Raw genomic sequence first — 23,812 nt, 5'->3', positions numbered from 1 at the left:
TAGGTTAGTTACGTTTAAGTAGTTGTAACTTCTAGGGGACTGATGACCTCCAATGTTAAGTCCCATACCACTCAGAGCCATTTGAACCATGTAGGCTTCATTAATGAACAATTAGGACGCTGTAAAACCTGTGAACACCGACAGAAACAAACAGCGTCAATTGGAATGCTTCGAGCAAATTATTCAGCGCTACCGTGACGAAGCAGAAGACTTCCTTTCGAATACTGTGGTGGCGAACGACTCCAGGGTCCATCATTACCACTCAGATCCGAAAACATACAGCGCTGATTTAGATATCTGTCTTCTCCTCAGGCGAAAAAGTTCAAAACAATCATCTAGAAAAAATATCATTTGGCTGTGTTTTTGAATGCTCAATGAGTTTATGTGACTGACTATCAGGTACAAGAGGCAACGGTAAATTCTTCTCAGTGTACAGAGACTCTAGAATGCTTCCGAAATCGAGTTTGTCGTGTTAGAGGCGCCCTAGCGCCAATAATCACATCATTCGCCCGCACACCTCGCCCGCAGCTGAAGACGCTTTGCGAAAATTCAAGTGTGAACAGGTTCCACACCCTCATTATTCCCCTGATCTCGCACCTTGCAATGTTTATTGTTTTGTTCTTCTCAAGAGAGACGTCGAGGGCCATCATTGTACCTCGGATGACGAGGTGAGAGCAGCTATCTAGTCCTGGATTCGAGAAAAGGCGGAAGAATTTTTCAGGGGTGGAAACAAAAAAGTGTTACAAGTTGGGAGAGATGCGTTAGCCTTAACCGCGACTATGTTGAAAAATAAATATATTATTTTGAAGCTTAAGAATTTTACTTTGATGTGCTTTTAACTCCATCTTCCTAATTGTTTTGCTGGTGTTCTACATGCACGTCTACGTTACATTTCAGCCTACCCTTCTAGTTTTCCATGCCATTTGGTGTTGTACTTTCGGGTCTACTGTCAGACGAAAAGTGTGAGGTGATCCACATGAGTTCCAAAAGAAATCCGTTGGAATTCGATTACTCGATAAATAGTAAAATTCTCAAGGCTGTCAATTCAACTAAGTACCTGGGTGTTAAAATTACGAACAACTTCAGTTGGAAAGACCAGATAGATAATATTGTGGGGAAGGTGAGCCAAAGGCTGCGTTTCATTGGCAGGACACTTAGAAGATGCAACAAGTCCACTAAAGAGACAGCTTACACTACATTCGTTCGTCCTCTGTTAGAATATTGCTGCGCGGTGTGGGATCCTTACCAGGTAGGATTGACGGAGGATATCGAAAGGGTGCAAAAAAGGGCAGCTCGTTTTGTATTATCACGTAGTAGGGGAGCGAGTGTGGCAGATATGATACGCGAATTGGGATGGAAGTCATTAAAGCAAAGACGTTTTGCGTCGCGGTGAGATCTATTTACAAAATTTCAGTCACCAACTTTCTCTTCCGAATGCGAAAATATTTTGTTGCGCCCAACCTACATAGGTAGTATAGTTCATCAAAATAAAATAAGAGAAATCAGAGCTCGAACAGAAAGGTTTAGGTGTTCGTTTTTCCCCCACGCTGTTCGGGAGTGGAATGGTTGAGAGATAGTATGATTGTGGTTCGATGAACCCTCTGCCAAGCACTTAAATGTGAATTGCAGAGTAGTCATGTAGATGTAGATGTAGATGTAGACTGGCTATTCCTAGCGACTCTGTTGGTTGTTTCAGTTGGTGACCTGGTGTGTACTATCAGCTTAGACACCAAAAGGACTGCGTGAATATTAAAATGAAACTGAAAGCGAGACTGGGGCAGAAAATCAGAAGATATTACGTCGTGGGAAGGAGATATTAGAGTTAATCATTACCTTCAGTATTTGCTGCAAATAGGTAGTCCATGTTTAGTGTATATTTATAGGATTTATTTAATGTTACCATGTAGTAATGGCCAAAAGAATACGGGACGTTCTGAAAACACTAACAAATGATAACTATAAATATTCCTCTATAGTCATTATACACCTCAGACGCAAATGGCATACAGATAACCACATGAACAAGTACCGTATAGCATAGATGTGGTAAATATAACTTAAGAGTATAATACACTGAAGAGCCAAAGAAACTGGTACACCTGCCTAATGTCGTATAGGCCCCCCCATGAACACGCAGAAGTGCCACAGTACGACGTGGCATGAACTCGAATAATGTCTGAAGTAGTGCTGGAGGGAACTGACACCATGAATCCTGCAGGGTTGTCCATAAATCCCTAAGATTACGAGGGGGTGGAGATCTCTTCTGAACATCACGTTGCAAGGCATTCCATATTTGCTCAATAATGTTCATTTCTGGGTAATTTTGAGGTCAGCGGAAGTGTTTAAACTCAGAAGAGTGTTTCTGGAGCCACTGTGTAGCAATTCTGGATGTCTAGGGGGTCGAATTGTTCTGCTGGAATTGCGTAAGTTCGTCGGAATGCACAATGGACATGAATGGATGCAGGTGATCAGACAGCATGCAACGTGCGTGTCACCTGTCAGAGTAGTATCTAGTCGTATCAGGGATCCCATGTCACTCCAACTGCACGCGCCTTACACCATTACAGAGCCTAAACCAGCTTGAACAGTCAGCTGTTGACATGCAGGGTCCATGATTCATGAAGTTGTCTTCATACACGTACACGTCCATCCACTCGATACAATTTGAAACTAGACTCGTCCGACCAGGCAACATGCTTCCACTCGTCAACAGTCCAATGTCGATGGTGACGGGCCCAAGTGAGGCGTAAAGATTTATGTCGTGCTGTCATCAAGGGTACACGAGTGAACTTTCGGTTTCTGAAACCCATGTAGATGATGTTCCATTGAACGGTTCGCACGCTGATAGTTGGTGATGGCCCAGCATTGAAATCTGCAGCAATTTGCGAAAGGGCTCCACTTCCGTCACGTTGAACGATTCGCTTCTGTCATCGTTGGTCCCGTTCTTGCAGGATCTTTTCCCAGTCGCAGCGATGTCGGGAATTTGATATTTTCTCGGATTTCTGATGTTTACAGTACACTTGTGAAATGGTCTTACGGGAAAATCCCTATTTCATCGCTACCTCAGAGATGATGTCTCCCATCGCTCGTGGGCCGACTGTAACACCAAGTTCAAACTCACTTAAATCTGGATAACATGCCATTGTAGCAGCTGAACCGATTTAACAAGTTCTCGCCTTATGTAGGCTTTGCCGACCTCAGTGCCGTCTTCTGCCTGTTTACATATTTCTGTATTTGAATACACATGCCTATACCAGTTTCTTTGGCGTTTGCCGGCCGCGGTGGTGTCGCGGTTCTAGGGGCGCAGTCCGGAACCGTGTGACTGCTACAGTCGCAGGTTCCAATCCTGCCTCGGGCATGGATGTGTGTGATGTCCTTAGGTTAGTTAGGTTTAAGTAGTTCTAAGTTCTAGGGGACTGATGACCACAGCAGTTGAGTCCCATAGTGCTCAGAGCCATTTTTCTTTGGCGTTTCAGTGTAGAAAAGATTGAAATATACTTTTTCCTGATCAAACAACCAAACTGCGAAGCATTATGGTAATATAGTGTCAGATGCTACTTACCGATGCAGGTATGAGATATAGGCTCAGTCAACAGTGGCATGATAATTAGCAACTGCTATTATCATAAACCAGAATGGTAATTTAACCATCTTTTGAACAAATAATCGTCATCTTCATCTTCTCTTCAGGTATTAGGCAGGAATTGCTTGTTACGGTACCCACCTCTGTCACAGTCTTCCTATGTCTGTTCTCCCAGGGCACATATAATTTCTTGCCTTTAAGGGAATTCTCTCTCTCCATTCTTTGTAGATGTTCGTTCTACTTTCTTCTGTAGTCTCGAATTTTATCATTGAGGCTAAAGATTTGTAGTTCTAATCTAATATCTTGATTTCTTGGCCCGTTTTCTCTTGTACAACCTTTTGACAACTCTAAGGAATTTCATTTCTTGTGTCTGAATTCGGCTTTCTTGCTTCTTGATAGTCACCCATGTCTCACTTCCATAGAGCAGTGTGGGAACTGCAACAGTCTAGTAAAGTTTAATTTGAGTGCCTTTCCTGGTTTTGTTTTTTAGGTTCCTGTTGATTGTTCCACATACCCGACTGAATTTACTAAGCTTAATTTCAATATCTCTGATGTCAGATGTGTCATTTCACATATGAGGTAATTGAAATGGTTTACTTGCTCTAAAATCTTCTGATCTATCACTATTTTCGTTATTGTTGGTTCTTTCCTCATGAATGCCATTGTCTTAGTTTTTCCTTTTGAAATTTCTATGTTAAATTTTGCACTTACTTGTTTTAGCAAGTAGATTCCTTTCTGCAGGTCATCTTCCTTATCTGCTAGGATCACTGCATCATCACCATATGGTAATGTTCCTGCCTACGCAAATGTCCTTCTGGTATTCTAATTTCCATATAAGTATTAGTCCATTAATGTAGAGGTTGGACAAAATTTGGAGAGATGCAGCAGCCCTGTGATACCCCTTTCTTGGTTGATACCTCATTAGCTGTTTTACCATTGAGATCTAGAGTGATATTTGTGTCTTGATATAAACTTTTTATCACATTCACTAAATGCTTTGGATATCCGCGATTCGTCATTATTTCCCAAATTAATGTATGTTTCTGTATTATATTCTCTCCGTTTTTCTGTTATATGCTGTAGAATAAAAACTGAATCTATTGTGAAGCGTCCTTTCCTAAAACCCATTTGTTCCTTGTGCAGTACTGATCCACTATGTTTTAAGTCTAGTATTTAAAATCTTAGCATACACCTTGTATGCTGAGTCCAGTAAACTTATTCATCTGTAATTCCTGCATAGGCTTTTTACAAAATTGATAACACTCTAGCTGTTTTCCAGTCTTTGGGGATACTCTTCTTCTCCCAACATTCATTGAAGAGATGTAGCAGTCGTTGGTGTGGCGCCATTCCTCCATATTTTAATAATTCAGCGTTAATGACGTCTTTTCCTGTTGCTTTTCGATTCAAAGTGATGTTAGTGCAGATGTTAATTCGTCAGACTGTGTTTCATCTAATCCTTTCTCGCCTAGCTGTTCAATTTCAGTGTTTTGTGCTGTATGATTATACCATATTCCCTATAATGATTTATCCACTGTTCTTCTTCAATACTATTTATTTGTATCTTCTCTCTTTCTGTTGTCTTCAAGGTGTTTAAAACCTTATATGCCATTTGTTGTCTTCCGTGGATATCATGTTCTATTATAAATAAACCTATCCCAGTGTTCTTGATGTGCTTTCCTTACTACGCATTTAGCGTTATTTCATTTCTCCTTATAGTATTGTTTGTTCTCAACAGTGGGGTTGCTTGTTTTATATATGCATCCTGTTTTTCTATGACAGTTTCCATTATATCATCATTCCAAATTTTTAGGCCTTTTCTTTTCCGTAGTCTTTTCTTTTTACCAAGAGCTTCTTCTGCTACTCTGCATACAGTATTCTTCAGAGTTTGCCATTCTTCTTCTATATTGTCTTTATTTTGTAAGTTTGCTAGTTCTTTATTTAATCTCGTTTGGTATAGGTGTCTGATACTGTCGTTTTGAAGCAAATATACCTTATAAACGCTTTGATCTTGTTGGTTTGTTACTTGTTTACTTATTTCTTCCATTTTGTAAAAACATCTATTCTGGAGATTAGTAAGAAATGATCTGATCCTATATCTTGTCCTCTATAAATTCTTGTATCCCTTACTTGGGTTGGGGTTGTTTGGGGGAGGAGACCAGACAGCGAGGTCATCGGTCTCATCGGATTAGGGAAGGACGGGGAAGGAAGTCGGCCGTACACTTTCAAAGGAACCATCCCAGCATTTGGCTGCAGCCATTTAGGGAAATCACGGAAAACCTAAATCAGGATGGCCGGACTCGGGATTGAACCGTCGTCCTCCTGAATGCGAGTCCAGTGTGCTAGCCACTGCGCCACATCGCTCGGTATCCCTTACTTGGCCCGCTTGCTTACCATTTACTAAGATGTAGTCAATTAATTATTGATCTAAGACCTTTGCTGGCCCAAGTATACTTGTGTATATCCTTTCCCCTAAAAAGTGGATCTGTGATTTTTAAATTGTTGTAAGTGGCAAAATCTCTTAGTAATTTTCCACTTTTATTACATATTGGTTTTCCAAACGGACCTATAGCGTTTGTTACTGGGATATTTCCTATTGTGGCATTGAAGTCACCCATCACAGTAATCTGATCAGTAGCACTGTATTTATCAGAGTCTTCTGTAGTTCTTCATAGAAGCTTTCAGACTCATCTTCTTTCCCTACTTCAGGTGTGTACACACTTATAAAGATGGCGTTACCCCTTATAAGTTTCAGCCTGACTGTAAGTATTCTTTCACTTAAGTATGTACAATCTTGAATGCCTTTTTCCCATTTTTTGTGCAGGAGTAGTGCTACACCTTTGCTTGCTCTTTTATGTTGTTCAACACCACTATAGAATATAATGTAATCCCCTATATATTTATTTCCTCTTAATTTCCTTTTAGTTTCTGTGAGTGCTACAGCATCGATATTCATGTTGCTTAGTATAATTTACAAATTCTACTTCCTTTTGGGAAATTCCTCTGACATTCAAGAATGCTACATTGCTGTGTACATTTATCCATTTTCGTTTGTCCTTTTTCATAGCCTTGTCATTTACCTTTGAAACCATCCTGTTTCCAAGGCTTGTTTTGGTACTGAGAGTGGTCTGTGTTTTCTGAGAGTCACTTACCAGCCATCTGCTCAACCCCCTTTCAGGAGGACCAGGATTTTCTTTCAGGATTATCTCCCTTAGCCGATATGTTCTGGTTATTTAAAGGTGCCGGAAATAAGTTCGTCTTTCATCCTCTCCCATTGGCTTTGAAGCCTGTATCCACTGTGTGTTCTACACTGTATAGGTGTCTCACGACTCATGTCTTCTAGGATGTGGGAGTAGGGCTTGTTGGTAGAGCTGTATTGAAATGCTTAAGTCTGATTGATTTCTCAAATTTCAGTGGACATTTCCCAGAGTTTTGTTTTTGCAAACAAGTATCGGCTGCCTGAGCAGACTCCAGGGCCCTTTGCCACCCTTTGATTGTTGGAGAATAGAAAAGAGGCCTCGAAACCTAATCCCACTGGGGTCGAAAGAGTAAGAGTTGTTCAAGGAAAGCCGATGAAAGAAAACAGAAGAAACCTGACACAGGTAAGTGGAAGTAATGTCAGACTTAGCTAAGGGCCCATGTGGTTGCCACCCACATACTCCCAAGACAGGAGCCCCCTGGTGGGTCTACTCTTTGCCTGGAATCTCACCAACTGACCTGCCTGGCATGGGTGACCCTATCGGGAGCACAGCTCTACATCTACATCTACATCTACATTTATACTCCGCAAGCCACCCAACGGTGTGTGGTGGAGGGCACTTTACGTGCCACTGTCATTACCTCCCTTTCCTGTTCCACTCGCGTATGGTTCGCGGGAAGAACGACTATCTGAAAGCCTCCGTGCGCGTTCTAATCTCTCTAATTTTACATTCGTGATCTCCTCGGGAGGTATAAGTAGGGGGAAGCAATATATTCGATACGTCATCCAGAAACGCACCCTCTCGAAACCTGGACAGCAAGCTACACCGCGATGCAGAGCGCCTCTCTTGCAGAGTCTGCCACTTGAGTTTCCTAAACATCTCCGTAACGCTACCACGGTTACCAAATAACCCTGTGACGAAACGCGCCGCTCTTCTTTGGATCTTCTCTATCTCCTCCGTCAACCCGATCTGGTACGGATACCACACTGATGAGCAATACTCAAGTATAGGTCGAACGAGTGTTTTGTATGCCACCTCCTTTGTTGATGGACTACATTTTCTAAGGACTCTCCCAATGAATCTCAATGATCATTCCACTTCAAATCGTTCCGCACGCATACTCTCAGATATTTTACAGAAGTTACTACTACCAGTGTTTGTTCCGCTATCATATAATCATACAATGAAGGATCTTCTTTCTATGTGATCGCAATACATTACATTTGTCTACGTTAAGGGTCAGTTGCCACTCCCTGCATCAAGTGCCTATCCGCTGCAGATCTTCCTGCATTTCGCTACAATTTTCTAATGCTGCAACTTCTCTGTATACTACAGCATCATCCGCGAAAAGCCGCACGGAACTTCCGACACTATCTACTAGGTCATTTATATATATTGTGATAAGCAATGGTCCCATAACACTCCCCTGTGGCACGCCAGGTGTTACTTTAACGTCTGTAGACGTCTCTCCATTGATTACAACATGTTGTGTTCTGTTTGCTAAAAACTTTTCAATCCAGCCACACAGTTGGTCTGATATTCTGTAGGCTCTTACTTTGTTTATCAGGCGACAGTGCGGAACTGTATCGAAGGCCTTCCGGAAATCAAGAAAAATAGCATCTACCTGGGAGCCTGTATCTAATATTTTCTGGGTCTCATGAACAAATAAAGCTAGTTGGGTCTCACACGATCGCTGTTTCCGGAATCCATGTCAATTCTTACAGAGTAGATTATGGGTTTCCAAAAACGACATGATACTCGAGCAAAAAACATGTTCTAACATTCTACAACAGATCTATGTCAGATATATAGATCTATAGTTTTGCGCATCTGCTCGACGACCCTTTTTCCAATCATTTGAAACCTTCCGTTCCGCTAGAGACTTGCGGTACACGGCTTTTAAAAGGTGGGCAAGTTCTTCCGCGTACTCTGTGTAGAATCGAATTGGTATCCCGTCAGGTCCAGTGGACTTTCCTCTGTTGAGTGATTCCAGTTTCTTTTCTATTCCTTGGACACTTATTTCGATGTCAGCCATTTTTTCGTTTGTGCGAGGATTTAGAGAAGGAACTGCAGTGGGGTCTTCCTCTGTTAAACAGCTTTGGAAAAAGGTGTTTAGTATTTCAGCTTTAAGCGTGTCATCCTCTGTTTCAATGCCTTCATCATCCCGTAGTGTCTGAATATGCTGCTTCGAGCCACTTACTGATTTAACGTAAGACCAGAACTTCCTAGGATTTTCTGTCAAGTCGGTACATAGAATTTTACTTTCGAATTCACTGAACGCTTCACGCATAGCCCTCCTTACGCTAACTTTGACATCGTTTAGCTTCTGTTTGTCTGAGAGGTTTTGGCTGCGTTTAAACTTGGAGTGAAGCTCTCTTTGCTTTCGCAGTAGCTCCCTAACTTTGTTGTTGTACCATGGTGGGTTTTTGCCGTCCCTCACAGTTTTACTCGGCACGTACCTGTCTAAAACGCATTTTACGATTGCCTTGAACTTTTTCCATAAACACTCAACATTGTCAGCGTCGGAAAAGAAATTTTCGTTTTGATCTGTTAGGTAGTCTGAAATCTGCCTTCTATTACTCTTGCTAAACAGATAAACCTTCCTCCCTTTTTTTATATTCCTATTGACTTCCATATTCAGGGATGCTGCAACGGCCTTATGATCACTGATTCCTTGTTCTGCACATACAGAGTCGAAACGTTCGGGTCTGTTTGTTATCAGTAAGGCCAAGATGTTATCTCCACGAGTCGGTTCTCTGTTTAATTGCTCGAGGTAATTTTCTGATAGTGCACTCAGTATAATGTCACTCGATGCTCTGTCCCTACCACCCGTCCTAAACATCTGAGTGTCCCAGTCTATATCTCTTAAATTGAAATCTCCACCTAAGACTATAACACGCTGAGAAAATTTATGAGAAATGTATTCCAAATTTTCTCTCAGTTGTTCTGCCACTAATGCTGCTGAGTCGGGAGGTCGGTAAAAGAAGCCAATTATTAATCTAGCTCGGTTGTTGAGTGTAACCTCCACCCATTATAATTCACAGGAACTATCCACTTCTACTTCACTACAGGATAAACTACTACTAACAGCGACGAACACTCCACCACCAGTTGCATGCAATATATCCTTTCTAAACACCGTCTGTACCTTTGTAAAAAATTCGACAGAATTTATCTCTGGCTTCAGCCAGCTTTCTGTAGCTATAACGATTTCAGCTTCGGTGCTTTCTATCAGCGCTTGAAGTTCCGGCACTTTACCAACGCAGCTTCGACAGTTTACAATTACAATATCGATTGCTGCTTGGTCCCCGCATGTCCTGACTTTGCCCCGCACCCGTTGAGGCTGTTGCCCTTTCTGTACTTGCCCGAGGCCATCTAACCTAAAAAAAAAAAAAAAAAAAAAAAAACGCCCAGCCCACGCCACACAACCCCTGCTACCCATGTAGCCGCTTGTTGCGTGTAGTGGACTCTTGACCTATCCAGCGGAACCCGAAACCCCACCACCCTATGGCGCAAGTCGAGGAAACTGCAGCCCACACGGTCGCAGAACCGACTCAGCCTCTGATTCAGACCCTCCACTCGGCTCTGTACCAAAGGTCCGCAGTCAGTCCTGTCGACGATGCTGCAGTTGGTGAGCTCTGCTTTCATCCCGCTAGCGAGACTGGCAGTCTTCACCAAATCTGGTAGCCGCCGGAAGCCCGAGAGGATTTCCTCCGATCCATAGCGACTCACATCATTGGTGCCGACATGAGCGACCACCTGCAGATGGGTGCACCCTGTACCCTTCATGGCATCCGGAAGGACCCTTTCCACATCTGGAATGACTCCCTCCGGTATGCACAGGAAGTGCACATTGGTTTTCTTCCCCTCTCTTACTGCCATATCCCTAAGGGGCCCCATTACGCGCCTGATGTTGGAGCTCCCAACTACCAGTAAGCCCATCCACTGCGACCGCCCGGATCTTGCAGACTGAGGGGCAACCTCTGGAACAGGACAAGCAGCCATGTCAGGCCGAATATCAGTATCAGCCTGAGACAGAGCCTGAAACCGGTTCGTCAGACAAACTGGAGAGGCCTTCCGTTCAGCCCTCCGGAATGTCTTTCGCCCCCTGCCACACCTTGAGACGGCCTCCCACTCTACCACAGATGAGGGATCAGCCTCAATGCGGGCAGTATCCCGGGCAACCACAGTCGTAGTCCGATCGGGGGATGCGTGGGACGAGCTGGCCGTCCCCGACAAACCCCCATCCAGACCCCCACAGTGATGCCCATTGGCAACAGCCTCAAGCTGTGTGACCGAAGCCAACACTGCCTGAAGCTGGAAGCGAAGGGATTCCAACTCAGCCTGCATCCGAACACAGCAGCTGCAGTCCCTATCCATGCTAAATCTGTTGTGCAAAGAACGCCTGAACTAATCTACAGAGAGCGCAAACAAATCGACACAAAATTTAAACGGTTATTAAAATACAAGGTTGCCTAGTAAATGCAGTAATGCTCCTACTTGCACACTGCTGACACACTGCTCGGTGGCGGAAGGAGACTACGCGATTTTACACTATTCAGGGACTAAAACGCGATGCTACAACTCTCAAATAATAAAAGACGCCCGAAATTTATGAATTAAACAATGCAAGTACCAAAAACACGCAAAGAAATTAAGAATTAAACTATGTAAGAAATGAGTGAGCTAGGAGTGTACGACTTGCTGCTGCAGCTGCTTATTCAACGGCGGCAGGGAGCTCCCGTCAGCATAGCTCAGTGGGTCACTGGTACACAAAAACCTCCCCACCAATGTTAAGCTTGTAGTCCTTGAGGATGTTTAACAAATAATGTAACTCATAAGTAATCTGTAACCATTTTGTGTAGATAATTTTGACACGTACTTGTGTCCGTTACACATGTAACGACCAGTAACATTTACGCGATTGCTTCATCTTAACAATTTTATTTTAACTTCATTGCAGCTCCTATTTCATTATGCTTCGTTATTGTAATAATTATCTCTGTACACAGCATGTTAAGAAATTACCTTTACAAACTTCGAGCACTTGTAGAGGAGAGTGAGCAGATAATATATTGAACTGAAACTCCTGTCCGGAAGGGTCCGTTGCCGTGATACTACTATTTGAATACATGTTGATAACGCAACCATTCTTATAAGTAATTGATTACGCATGATCCAGTACATAAGTTGTTGTACATTTCCGCTAGTTAACAACCAAATAAATTGCTCGTGTACTCGTTGACGGATTCTCTTCGGCCTGATGCAGTATGATCTCCTTGGAGCACCACAGTCTTGCCTGATGACGGTGAACGCACTCTTTTTCGAAGCCGTTGCGTACTTGTGGCGAAAAGGGTGTGCTATGCAGTCGGACGTTGTGGAGTACGATCTTGGCGAATGCTACGAGCAGCTCTTAAATTACCGTGAGCTTCGCCAGTTACAAGGATCATGTCGATGTATTCTACGAACGTGTGCTCAACACTGTTGCTGTAACACTCAAAGACACGAGAATGAGACTCGAACCAGGTAAGAGAGTCAGGGCAGACGTTAGATAACATTAGGCGATTCAACGTAACCAACCTCCACCATGACTACCCTTTTGCATGCGTACCTATTAAACATGTTTTCAAAAGGCTGTAACACAGTAACGGTACGATTCCGGTCATGGGTTCCTGTTCAAAATGTTATGCACTCATTCCTCTAGAAGTCCTAAAAGTTTTTAACGGGAATTTTCGAACAGCCTGTGTGAAAGGATATGTCCTGATAAACTGGAGCGCTCATCATAGCCCAGCCCAAATCACAAAGGTTAGAAAACTGAAATTTGCAGAAGGTGTTGACCTCATAAAGGACTGAAATAGGAGATGAAAAGTTTTTTTGAACATATGCCACTATTAAGGCAATTTTGAAGCTAAACCTACGAAAATTGATTTCTCGGTCAAAATACATGTGCGTTCCTGAAAATTTAACCCCCAAGGGGTTGAAATAGTAGCTGAAAATTTTCTTGAACATAAATCAGTATTAAAGAAATATTAAAACATTATTAAAGCTACATCTATGAATACTTCTCGGTCGGAAATTTAAAACTTCGTGTTTCAGTGTTTTTGGAAAGTTAACACCATAATGGAGTGAAATAGGGCAAATGTTTTACGAAATTATTTAACTGTCAAATCATTTTAAAAGTTAAGTATGTGGAAATTTGTATTTGGGTTCTCTGTCAGAAATAAATACTTGTTTCGCAGTTTTTGTAAATTCATCACCTAATTTTTAAGAAAATGTTTCGTTATATTATACAGTTCTGAAGGTTCAATCTATGAAAACTGACATTTCTCTTCTCGATTAGATCTAAAGAAATGTGTTAGAGGATGAAAGTATCTATGGAAATATAACCATAAAAACGCAAAAGGGATGATTAACAAAACATTTGGAGTCCAGCTAGGGGACGAAAATTTTTAAGAAAATGTTTCGTTATATTAAACAGTTCTGAAGGTTCAATCTATGAAAACTGACATTTCTCTTCTCGATTAGATCTAAAGAAATGTGTTAGAGGATGAAAGTATCTATGGAAATATAACCATAAAAACGCAAAAGGGACTATCAACAAAACGTTTGGAGTCCAGCTACCAGAATCGCTTGTTGGTCAGAAGCGCACTATTCTACTACGGCCTTAAGTATCGTGAAAAGTTTATAAGGTGTTGCAGTTCATGAACAACAAAAATTCGGCTAAAGAAAAAAAAATCCGAGAAGATCATACAGTCTACGCGAGTGAAGCAGCGGGTGCTAAGCTTGTTTAATGTAAAACACGATGTCACATCAACTCTTTCATATATCCGAATAACCTACGTTGTACTATTTGTGTTGTTGAGTTATGTGTTTCATTGCATTTAGTTTTTGTCTCTGTTACCAAAACCGAAGAGCGTTAATGTTACTGTATAATTTTAAAATATTGGTTTATTATTTTTTTCGCGAATTATTGTAACTAAGTCTACGGTTTAGCTGTACTGCTCCTCGAAATTTCGTATACCGGCTAACAACGTGAACACAGAAAATGGACCGTGTTTCCCTCGGAAAACTGTAGAGAGTATCTTCTGAAGCCCGAAGTAATTTATGACGTTATTGTTAACAGTATGTACGATTCTGTACAGTCACAATATTTTGACTAATGAATGAGAATCATGGTTCCTTCGTATAATCTACACCACATTGATAGTATACTTCCGCGAGAGTTATCAATAAACGCAATGTGCATGATTACAGATTAGAGGTAATCTTCTCTAGCTTTGAATAGTGATATGATTTTATGGCTCATATGCTTTATCGAACTGGCAGCCAGACGAAACACTTCGCGTATTATCATGATCGATACTATTCAAAGTAATTACCACGCAGTTACAATATTCGAACCAAATAGTCGGCAGCTCGTGGCCTCGCGGTCACGTTCTCGCTTCCCGAGCACGGGGTTCCGGGTTCGATTCCCGACGAGGTCAGGGATCTTCACCTGCCTCGAGATGACTGGATGTTTGTGTTGTCCTCATCATTTAATCATCATTCCTGCAAGTGGCGAGACTGGACAGAGGAAAGGTTGGGAATTTGTACGGGCGCTGATAACCGCGCGGTTGAGCGCCCCACAATCCAAACATCATCATCATCGAACCAGATGCCTTCTTCAGTGTTCGTGTCTTATTAAATATACATCAAATATGAGTCATGAATTACGTCTTGCACAGTGACTGCACGGTGCGCTCGCCACAACAACCATCATACGATAAACACATAGTTAAGTGATAAGCACCTCTTAGTTACAGCTGCGCGGGATTAGCCGGGCGGTCTGGGGGGGGGCTGCAGTCATGGACTGTGCGGCTGGTCCCGGCGGAGGTTCGAGTCCTCCCTCGGGCAGGCAGCTTAATTCCTATTCTGAGCATCCACATTTAGACTTCCCGTATATTCTCTAAACTGCATGACTCAAATGACGCAATGGTTCCACTTAAAAGGACATGGTCCATTTCCTCACCGCCATTGTCGAAAACGAGCTTGTGTTTCGTCTCAAACGAGGATAAACTCTAATTTCTCTGCCTTTAATTTGCACAGAATGAGACAATAGCTGAAAACATGTAATTTAGTTGTGTATCGTAATGCGGCAAGTTGTGAATGGCAACGCCAACTGGAACAGTTAAAGGGCAGAAGTGTGTAGTAAAATTTATTCGTGATACCGCTTCTAGACGAGGCCTGTTTAGAATAGGCGGAAGACGTCATGAAATGTGCCAAGAAACGAAACACCTATCGTTGTAGGTACCACGAGCCGAGTGGATAAAATTTAGTAGAATGCTAAGACAAGGCGAATGAAGAGCATAATGCGCACGTCGCTTCGTGTCTACCTGTTTCGGTGAGGTACTGTGGCAGCAATAGACGTAACGGTATTAACTTAGTATTAAGAAAACAGTGATAATCGCGTTTTTTTTTTTTACTTATTTAATGCAGACCGGTTTCAGTCCATCGCAGGGGCCATCTTCGGGGCGAACATACTGTGAAATTACAATATATATCTTACACAAAACTAATGACAACCATCTTATAAGAGTGGTTTACGTAAAAATAATGTTTTACCTGCTGGTCGACTGCTGGTGCGGTTACGTCTACCAAGGTGTGGTTGGAGACTGTAAAGAATGTGTTTTATGCCCGGGCTTATATAGCAAGCTACGGGCACGTAAGCGTAACGGCATTAGCTCCTAGGCCCAGCCAGCGTGAAGACCTCACTTCAAGATGACTACATGTTTCGCTGTTTATTATCGGTTTCGATAATTCTTATCGCTATTGGCGGAAAAAAGTACTCCTGTACCGCGCGTTATATCATCTGAACAACAGCGACACGTGGCTGGAGAAAGAAATGAGATACCATGGTATCTTAATGTCGCTATCTTAAAAATGACAAGACTACTTGAAACTTGTTTTTGTCATTCTCTGGCGAGCGGCTTTTATCATGACACCGTGACGTGCCAAATGAAGAAGTCAGAAACATTTGTTGCTCTGTAGGCTGAGTTGTGTGTCAAATATTGCTTTTTGAATCACCATGATTTGTTCGTCGTGTGTTACGTTGAAACAGTCTGGGCAAAAGGGATTCCTCTAACTTCTTGAACATTTATCTTTCAGAAGCACGTCCCATGACGCGTACATTTACATTAATCATTTTGGTTGTAGGACGTAACAAGCCTCGAAGCACGAATCCATGGTACCAGTCCGTTAGTGCCGTAACCCACTGCAGAGCGTACACTGTCTGATCGATACTATTCAAACACCCCAGGCAATGTGTAATTGACTACCACATGACAATAGGCGTAACTGCCAGTATAAGGGAATGTGGGAAATACTGTGAGTAGAGGAGTAATAATAGCAAAATGGATTCGTCAGAGAGCTCAGTGGCTTCTAACGTGGACCAGTTCTTGGATGCCAACTGAGTAACATATCCATCAGAGACATTTCAATCCTTCTTAAGGGACACTACAGTCATGTTTTTGAGCGTCGACATTCAGAAGAGTCCCTGAGCTTCTTACTACACAGCAGGACAATGTTGAAAGACCGTTGGGTGATGTCGCAGCTGAATCATAACACACCCACCAGAGACACTTTCTCGTAGTTCATTGTATCATCATAAAATGCCGAAATTTAACGTGTAGTAACTTGTAATAATTTCTGTTGCACTTGATGATGAAAAACAACAGCAGGCAATAAGAGTTTGTGGTATTATACTTGAATAAACCGCATCAGCCGTTAAGTGATGGTTTACTTATTAACGACTGGTTTCGCTGCTTTACAGCAGCATCTTCTACATGGGAAAGGAAGCGTTCCCATAACCCGTGCATTAAAAACTTGATTAAGGCCAACCAATAATGGTCAGCCTAATAAATCTACTTACAGTAGTGTCATATGCATAAGGACACGGACACGCCCCCAACGTCAGTTGTCAAATAATCCAACCCCAGGAAGAGGGGAAGTCGTCAACAAATAATAAGGGGCAGAGCATTGGTGTGAATAGTGCTGGGGATGGCAGAACGAACCGTACTTAACGTATAATAAATATAGCTAAACTGTATTACAAGTAGCATAACTAAGATACATGAGAGTAGTGCCTGCCTGAGAACCGTGACCCATTAACCAGCCTCATTATGACAAACAAAAAAGTAAACAATTCAGGAAGTATAAAATTATGGAAGTTAAAAAATCGTCAAGCAAGACGTTGTTGTGCGAACTAAATATAGAGGAAGGGCTAACCGTATAACAGACTTTGTAATTTTTTTCTTTATTTTTAATTTCACACCTGACATAGGTGGGCCAGCAGCGGCACATTAAACCGCTCTTCGGCCACAGATAAAACAATCGCAAAACAGACAGGGTGGCTATACAAACGTAGACATGCAGAATTAAAACACATGGAGCCGTTCACGGGCGCAGAGTCCAAAATAAAAATGTTCAGACACGTGGACAGGCACAGAGATGACAGATGGCACACGCAAACAGAGGAGCACAAACAAGTAACACTGGAACACTTGAACACGAACACGAGGACACACAAATACTTGGCGATGGTCTCTGGCACACGAAATTTCACTATACGTGTGCGAGTCCGGGGACATGACAAAAGGGGAAAAAACGAGGGGCGGAGGGAGAGGGGAGTGTGTAGATGTCAGTGCCAGAGGAGATGGGATGGGGAGGAAAGAAGTTAAGGGGGGTTGGGGAAGTCGGAGTGAGGAGGGAGGGAGGAAGGGGGGAGGGAGAGAAGGGAGAGAGGGTGCCCTGGGAGAAAAACACAGGGTGCAGTAGAGGAGGATCAAAGTTGGTGGGGGGGGTAGATGGAGGGGATGAGGGCATCATCAGGGAGGGGGAGTTGGTGGAAGCCACCTTGGGTGAGGGTATGGAGACTGGAGAGATGGAGAGCAGGTGGGATGTGGGAATGCAGGTGCGGCATTGGATGGGGGTGGGAGAGGATGGGAGAGACAAGCGGGTGAGGGGGATCAAGTTTGCTGGAGGTGTAGAGGATCCGTATCTGTTCAAGGAAAAGAGGAAGGTGCGGGAACGGAATAAGGTCATAGAGGATTCGTGTGGGGGAGGGGAGACGGATGTGCTAAGTGAGGTGCAGCGCATGGTCTTTTAGGATTTGAACGGATTTGTAAAAGGCAGGATGAGCATAGCAGAGGATAGAGCAGATAAGGGATTTGTAGGTGTGGAGGATGGTGGAGGGGTCCAGACCCCATGTGCGGCCAGAAAGGAGCTTGAGGAGACGGAGGTGGGAGCGTGCCTTGGCTTGGTTGTCTGGAGATTGGGGGTCCAGGAGAAGCGACGGTCAATGGTGATTTTGTAATGATACAAACTTTACTTAAGACCTTTACCAAAAAACAGTAAGAGCCGAGAATAAACTTCAAGCAATAGGGAACACAGTTTATAAGGGCAAACGTAACAACCAGAAGAACAGATTTTGGTCCACCTAGCGTAACCTGAGTGTCCAAATATATCAGTACACTAAATTTACGTACCTCGTAGTTGCTTAACGCAAGGGTACAGCACTGGAGATGGTCAGCTGTATACTAAAATGGCAGCAATCACCGTATGACAGGGGGCGCTAGTTTATGGTGACAGAGGCGGCAGGATTTTGAACTTAAAAGACTGGGGAACGCCCTAACAGTATATCATTACATCCAGGAAGCAAGGAGCACAGTAAAAACAAACCGTGACTATCGTCTGGATAGTTAATTGTACAGATGGGAATGCTAGAAATATACGTCGTGAGGGAATAAAGTACCAAAAGTTAAAACAAAAGACTTGTGGTCTAAGGAATTAAATGGTTCAAATGGCTCTGAGCACTATGGGACTTAACTTCTTAGGTCATCAGTCCCTTAGAACCTAGAACTACTTAAACCTAACTAACCTAAGGACATCACACACATCCATGCCCGAGGCAGGATTCGAACCTGCGACCGTAGCGGTCGCGGGGTTCGAGACTGTAGCGCCTAGAACCGCTCGGCCACCCCGGCCGGCCCCAAGGAATTGCATTCCACTTTTTAAACAATCAAAATTACTTAGCTACTCCAACGTATTAGTTTGGGACCAAGAAAATTAAAACATTCAGACTCTGAAGTAGAGTTTCACACTGTGTACAAGGAGCTGGAAGAGGAAGAATAATCTTTTTTCAAATACTAGGGGTTGGAACTTAAGTAGTGACAAGTATTTATTCACAACCGATACAAAAGAGTTACATGTTTGCACCTGCTTCTGTCCATCAAAGTAGTCACCAGCGTTGTGTAGAACCCGTTGCCAGCGATGCGGAAGGCATAGTACACCGTTAGAAAACCTGTTCTGTTGATGGTGGGAATGGAGCGGTCTAAAGTTATGGTGATTCTCGTGTACGACTGTGATGGTGTTATCCTAACGTCTTACGTTCCTCCACGGCGAACCGTAAATGCACAGTACTACTATTCGTTTTTGGAGCATCACCTGCGCCCAGCTTTGCGAAAGAAGCGGCGACACTTTCTGCGCAACCCATCCATCATTTAGCACGAAAATGCGCGGGCGCATTCAGTGCAAGCTGTGGCAGCTCTGTTCGGTCGATAGGACTGGGAAGTACTGTACCATGCACCATACTCCCCGGACTTAAGTCCTTGTGACTTTGATTTGATTCCGAAGATGAAGGAACCACTTCGTGGCATTCGCCTTAGAACTGTTCCACAGACTCGACGGGCAGTAGACCGCTCCATTCGCATCATCAACAGAACACGATCGTTACAACGCCTTCCACACCGCTGGCAACGGGTTTTATACAACGCTGGTGACCGCTTTGAAGGACATTAACAGGTGCAAACATGTAACTCCTTTTTATCGGTTGTGAGTAAAAAGTTGCCACTATTTAAGTTCCAACCCTCGTATATCCAAACAACAGCTTTTTAACCTCTTAAGATACAAACAAGAATTACGAAGAGAAATCTAAAATTTAGGCGTCCAGTATCGCCATGGCAGAAAGTTATTGTGTGTTTAAGGTATCGTTGCGAACGGGCCACTCCCTGGCACCAATGTTGCGGCGTCAGAATGCGGTGGTCGCCTTATGATCATGAGGTCCATCGTAAAGTGGGATGAGTGGTCCAGCGCACGTCCGGTGCTATCAGTTGTAAATTGTTACCTGTAACAACACTTACTAATCGGACAGAGTTTATAAAGGTATGACTGTCTTCAGAGTTACAATCGGCAGCCAGATAAGACCACACACCGGTGAGGGAGTGCTGGTGATTCGTCAATGAATCGTTAGATCGCCGCCGAGTGCCGTGCTGGCGATGGCAGCGGAGCCAGGAAGATGGCTGGTCATCCAGACGTTTCACAGTGACCCAGCACGGCTGCCACCTCAGCGCTCTCGTGCACTGCTGACTACGGTCAGGACGTCGTTTGTCGTGAAGATTAGGCCCTTTTCATACACCATTTATCGACCGTGATTGCAGCCGATGCTCACTAGTTGGCCAGGAGGCTGCGCAGACGCCTCACCTGATCAGCACGAAGATGGAAACTGGCAGATCATCCGTGACGTCCCGGTAGTGGAGGAAGGCTGGCCACTCAACAGTCTGCTCCTCCGCAGTGAGCCAGCAGACAGAAGTGGCTGACCATGCTGTAGTATGCATCTGGTTGTCTGCCTCTCAGTGTTCGAGAGAACAAGAAAGTAGCAGCCTAGCCATCGTCGCCCTGTGTGTTGTGATGTCACCGAAGCTCCGTAGGCTGTCATTCACTCTGGTTCTAATGACTCTGGCACAATGTGTTATTGAGGTCTAAAAGCCTCCCTATTTAATGAGCCAAGCCTACATTTACGACGAAGTGGCTCTGGATGGAGCAGCGTCTTTGTCCTCCTTTATCAGACTTATCAGGGCTCGTTTCCTCGATTTAGTACTTTCAATCATGATTCTATATCATCAAGCTCGGTTCTCTGTGCCTGCGTTTGATTTTCTAATGCTGCTCAGTCGGTAGGTTAACATTATATTACCTCACTGTGCCCTCCCTGTTAAGTAGCACAGTGGTATTTGCTTTTCTGTCCACCCCGTTCCGAGAGCTGTTGCACTGCTGCCACACCCTGCTGAAATCCTATACACTCTTTCTCTCTTGGGAGCTGGCATAGATGGGTCGCATCTTGACACTATGCCGTCCGGCGACACCACACTGGTGTCGTGCGTGAAACAGCGGTCAAAGGCTGGCGACACCACAGTGGTGTCGTGCACGAAACAGCGGTCAACGGCTGGCGACACCACAGTGGTGTCGTGCGCGAAACAGCGGTCAACGGCTGGCGACACCACAGTGGTGTCGTGCGCGAAACAGCGGTCAACGGCTGGCGACACCACAGTGGTGTCGTGCGCGAAACAGCGGTCAACGGCTGGCGACACCACAGTGGTGTCGTCTGCATAGTATCGCACAGTGGCCGGCGACAGCACATTAGTATATTTTGAATTCTGTTGGTGTTTTGTTTAGGTAACAATAAGTTACATACGATAACAAGTTTTTTTGTTTTTACAAGCACCTATGCCCTTTCATCATGGCGGATGAAAGAGACAATAGGATTATTTACGATGAATGCGCGGACGTCTTGTCTGACTTCCAGACGACTTGGCCGATTGGGAAGAAGACATTGGATATAAAAAAAATGAAAGTGGAGCAGAATCGTGGGATGATAGTGAAATACGTCTAAGGAGAATCAGGCGAACGCTACGATTGCCAATGGATTCGGCTAAATCAGACGAAGAAGACGGTGCACAGTGGTCAGACTTTGATTTACCGAGGATAATAATAAATTTGAAGGGTCACCGGGTCCAAACATATTTCCCAGATATACACAGAGCGTCGAGGATGTCGTAGAATTATATATTGGGAACGATCTAATTGAATATATTAGCAACAAAACCAACAAGTACTACAGTCAAAATTGCAATAGAAGGAAAGTGGATTTAAAAAATGCCACATTTGTCGACGTTACGGTTCCCGAACTTAGAAAGTGGTTTGGGCTTGCTATCCTTACGCGAATTGTAAAAAAAAGCATGGATCGATGATTTTGGTCAACTAATCCATTGATAGACACACCAATATTTCGCAAACGATGTCCCTCAACCGATTCAGACAAATATTATCATTTGTACATTTTTCCGACAGAAAGAATAAACCGGATAATGCAGTTCGTAATTGTTTATTTTTCCAAAAAGTTTAAAGACACGTTTAATCTAAGTCAAAACATCTCAAATTGAAGGAATGATACCGTGGCGTGGACGGTTAAATTTTAAACTTTACAATCCGTCGAAAATTACGAAATACGGCATACTCATTCGGATACTGTGTGATACGAGTACGGGAAACATTTCCTCTTTCAAGACATATTGCGGCTCTGGACAGCCTTAACCAAAAACAATGATGGAACTACTGACACCTTGTGATGGATATCGGCATCACTTCTGCATGGATGATTATCATAACAGTGTAGAATTTGCAGAGAAGTTACTTGAAAAGAAAATTCGAGTTTGTGGAACGATACGGCAAAATAGAGGATTTCAGGAAAATTAAAGTGCGTAAAAGTCAACATGTTTGAAGCTTGTCATCAACGGAAAGGTGACAAGCGTCCGGCGACAGGCCAAGTAATCCGAACTGGAGTGCTAGGTGGGCATGCGGTTCTAGGCACTACAGTCTAGGACCGCGCGACCGCTACGGTCGCAGGTTCGAATCCTGCCTCGGGCCTGGATGTGTGTGATGCCCTTAGGTTCGTAAGGTTTAACTAGTTATAAGTTCTAGGGGACTGATGGCCTCAGATGGTAAGTCCCATAGTGCTCACAGCCGTTTGATTTTAATCCGAATGAGCGCTGCCGGCGCCAAGCGAATAAATTTGTACGAGACGTGCGGATGGTTCATTTACATCCCATTATCTTTATTTTATTGTTATAAGTTTCGTACGAGATTACGACTTTCTTATACTGAATTTCTTGGTTTACACTGGTTAACCATTCGATAGGTATCTGATGTCTTGGTGACTCTGGAGGACGGATACTTCCACATTTGAGACAAAAGTGAAGTGGGCAAATTGCTATCAGTAATACGGCAAATTAGTGGTTGGCTGATTGTTTACTTCGGGAGAGCGGACCAAACAGCGAGGTCATCGGTCCCATCGGATCAGGGAAAGATGGGAAAGGAAGTCGGCCGTGCCCTTTCAAAGGCACCATCCTGACATTTGCCTGAAGCGATTTTAGGGAAATCACAGACAACCTAACTCAGGATGGCCAGCCGCGGGTTTGAACCGACGTCCTCCCGAATGCGGGTCCAGTGTGCCAACCACTGCACCACCTCGCTCGGCAAATCTAGTGGTGACAAAGCTTGTGGTTAGCACGTGTCGGCGTCGGTTCTCCTGGTATTGTTGAATATGCTGTAACATTTATCCAATGGACATTTTGCCCTGCTAAGAGCCTTTCAATGTGTCTACAGGATGTATGAGATCAGGATTAGGGTGTTTTCAAATAATGTTAGGTTCTGTGTTGGTAATACCTTCGACGGTTTCTCCGACCAATGCAAGGCCGAGGGAGTGAACTGGAGTACAGTCGTGCCCAGAAGCGTAGCTGGGATGCGGAAGTTCATACCCGCTATCTCACAAGTTGTGCCGTTCGTCAAAATATCATTATACTTAACGCGTTCTTTGCAATGCCCTGAGGTTTTCACACACTGTAGAAGTTAATAATTAAAGTTTCTGGTGCAGATACTGAGTACCTCCAATATGCTCCTATATTTTGATAATGAGGCCGTAATGCTGATATTTCTTTCCGATATTCCGTTTGCAGGCTTATCATAAAATAATGAAATGGTGTGATGTGGTGGTGGCCCTCAACCGCGTACCCTCCGACTCAGAGTAGCAATATTAAATGTTTTGGCAGGTTCCGTTGTCTAGGAGCTGGGATACATATTTGCCACATTACAGGCCAAATACTGCTCAGTCTACAGTATACAATATGATTATACACATGAATCGAATGTTCAAAGTTTCCTATCA

The 23,812-nt window shown here is 43.6% G+C and overlaps 1 protein-coding gene across 2 annotated transcripts in view; it reads right to left on the bottom strand.

The window, feature by feature from the left end:
- LOC126281648 (probable 4-coumarate--CoA ligase 1) overlaps positions 1-23,812 on the bottom strand; it is a 142,136-nt gene that overhangs the window by 93,715 nt on the left and 24,609 nt on the right. Inside the window, exon 1 of one of the 2 annotated variants that reach the window (XM_049980786.1) lies at positions 15,382-15,551. The exons of the other annotated variant lie outside the window; for it this stretch is intronic. The gene's annotated coding sequence lies outside the window, so the exon portion shown is untranslated. Of the gene's footprint in view, positions 1-15,381; positions 15,552-23,812 lie in introns of those variants that run through there. 2 annotated transcript variants of the gene reach the window in all.

The sequence above is a fragment of the Schistocerca gregaria genome, chromosome 7 (assembly GCF_023897955.1).
Source record: "Schistocerca gregaria isolate iqSchGreg1 chromosome 7, iqSchGreg1.2, whole genome shotgun sequence".
In the NCBI taxonomy this organism is placed as follows: Eukaryota; Metazoa; Arthropoda; class Insecta; order Orthoptera; family Acrididae; genus Schistocerca; species Schistocerca gregaria.
The sequence above is the reverse complement of the archived record's forward strand: the minus strand, read 5'-3'. Positions and strand labels throughout refer to the sequence as shown.